The sequence below is a fragment of the Pseudorasbora parva genome, chromosome 5, assembly GCF_024679245.1.
Source record: "Pseudorasbora parva isolate DD20220531a chromosome 5, ASM2467924v1, whole genome shotgun sequence".
Taxonomy (NCBI): Eukaryota; Metazoa; Chordata; class Actinopteri; order Cypriniformes; family Gobionidae; genus Pseudorasbora; species Pseudorasbora parva.
In genome coordinates, this window is record NC_090176.1 from 3,439,794 (window position 1) to 3,442,293 (window position 2,500).

General features: G+C 46.4%; 1 non-coding gene across 1 annotated transcript; it reads left to right on the forward strand.

Annotated features, from left to right (window-relative positions):
- The first annotated feature begins 1,143 nt into the window (after window positions 1-1,143).
- On the forward strand, window positions 1,144-1,216 carry trnar-ccu (transfer RNA arginine (anticodon CCU)). Its single transcript has one exon. It is a non-coding gene; the product is annotated as a tRNA-Arg (tRNA).
- The last annotated feature ends 1,284 nt before the right edge of the window (window positions 1,217-2,500 follow it).

Below are 2,500 nucleotides of genomic sequence, written 5' to 3' on the forward strand. Positions count from 1 at the left end.
TCATCTGGATTACTTTGTGTGCTGGCCTTGATTAAATACCAAGCCTATTGTTGTCACGGAATCAGCAGTAAATGGGGCATACAAGGGCTTATTTTTTACAGCCTCAGTGTCCTAATGGATAAGTCACTGGCCTCCTATGCCAATGTTTGTGGGTTCGAGTCCTGTCTAGGGTGGTTTTCAGCAGAGTGGCGCAGCGGAAGCGTGCTGGGCCCATAACCCAGAGGTCGATGGATCGAAACCATCCTCTGCTAAGTCTTCTTTACTTATGCAAATTCTCTGTCCCCACTTGAAGAAAAGCTGCCACAGGTCTATGCTAAAACCCTTTGCTGTTTTCATCTGTTCTCGTTTATGACAGAGGAGCACTTGATGTGTGCCTAAACACAAGTTCTTTCCAAAGCATCTGGGAATGGCGCATGTGTCGCCAGGAGCAGAGTGGCGCAGCGGAAGCGTGCTGGGCCCATAACCCAGAGGTCGATGGATCGAAACCATCCTCTGCTAAGACTTTCTTTTTTTTTTTTTACTTATATAATGCTCTGTTCCTTGCTGAAGAAAAGCTGCCTCTGCTCAAAGCTAAAAAACCTTTGTTGCTTTCACCTGATCTCATTAATGACTTTTCTGGCAGAGGCACTTCATGTGTTACTTCATGTGCACTTCATGTGTGCCTAAACGCAAGTCATTTTGAAAACACCTGTGAATGGGAGCTTTTCTATAACAAGCAGAGTGGCGCAGCGGAAGCGTGCTGGGCCCATAACCCAGAGGTCGATGGATCGAAACCATCCTCTGCTAAGGCTTCTTCTCTTATTTACATGCTTTATCCCAAATTAAGAGCAACTTCCACATCCCGCTTGTGAAAACCTGGAGCCTCTTGGTCCTGGAACTATAACAATACTGCTCAATGTTCTGGAAAGCTGGTGTAGTAGTCGCTTGTTGAGAAATCTTTGTGTGTAGGACCTGTTTAAATGCCTCATTGACTGAGCCACCTGAATGAGATGGAGAATTAGAAGAGCAAGTGAGTCATACCCCAGTGGCCTGTCGAAGTAGCCGCTCAGTGGATATCTTTGTGTGCTGGCCATGTGTAAATGCCAAGCCTTTTGTTGCCACTGAAGCAGAAGTAATGGGGCACACGAGAGATGGGCTTTAACAGCCCCAGTGGCCTAATGGATAAGGCACTGGCCTCCTAAGCCAGGGATTGTGGGTTCGAGTCCCATCTGGGGTGGGTTTACAGCAGAGTGGCACAGCGGAAGCGTGCTGGGCCCATAACCCAGAGGTCGATGGATCGAAACCATCCTCTGCTAAGACCACTTTACTTATTTACATGTCTTGTTCCTATTTGAAGAAGAGCTAATGCACTTCTATTCTGAAGCCATAATCATTTTCACCAGATATCATCTGTGACTGAGGACCACTTTGTGTGTGCCTAAACGCAAGTCCTATTGAAAACACCTGTGAATTGGAGCTCTTCTATGGCGAGCAGAGTGGCCCGGTGGCCTGGTAAATGAATTGTTCATCTGGATTATTTTGTGTGCTGGCCTTGATTAAATACCAAGCCTATTGTTGTCACGGAATCAACAGTAAATGGGGCATACAAGGGCTTATTTTTGACAGCCCCAGTGTCCTAATGGATAAGTCACTGGCCTCCTATGCCAATGTTTGTGGGTTCGAGTCCTGTCTAGGGTGGTTTTCAGCAGAGTGGCGCAGCGGAAGCGTGCTGGGCCCATAACCCAGAGGTCGATGGATCGAAACCATCCTCTGCTAAGTCTTCTTTACTTATGCAAATTCTCTGTCCCCACTTGAAGAAAAGCTGCCACAGGTCTATGCTAAAACCCTTTGTTGTTTTCATCTGTTCTCGTTTATGACAGAGGAGCACTTGATGTGTGCCTAAACACAAGTCCTTTCCAAAGCATCTGGGAACGGCGCATGTGTGGCCAGGAGCAGAGTGGCGCAGCGGAAGCGTGCTGAGCCCATAACCCAGAGGTCGATGGATCGAAACCATCCTCTGCTAAGACTTTCTTTTTTTTTTTTTTACTTATATAATGCTCTGTTCCTTGCTGAAGAAAAGCTGCCTCTGCTCAAAGCTAAAAACCCTTTGTTGCTTTCACCTGATCTCATTAATGACTTTTCTGGCAGAGGCACTTCATGTGTTACTTCATGTGTGCCTAAACGCAAGTCATTTTGAAAACACCTGTGAATGGGAGCTTTTCTATAACAAGCAGAGTGGCGCAGCGGAAGCGTGCTGGGCCCATAACCCAGAGGTCGATGGATCGAAACCATCCTCTGCTAAGGCTTCTTCTCTTATTTACATGCTTTATCCCAAATTAAGAGCAACTTCCACATCCCGCTTGTGAAAACCTGGAGCCTCTTGGTCCTGGAACTATAACAATACTGCACAATGTTCTGGAAAGCTGGTGTAGTAGTCACTTGTTGAGAAATCTTTGTGTGTAGGACCTGTTTAAATGCCTCATTAACTGAGCCACCTGAATGAGATGGAGAATTAGAAGAG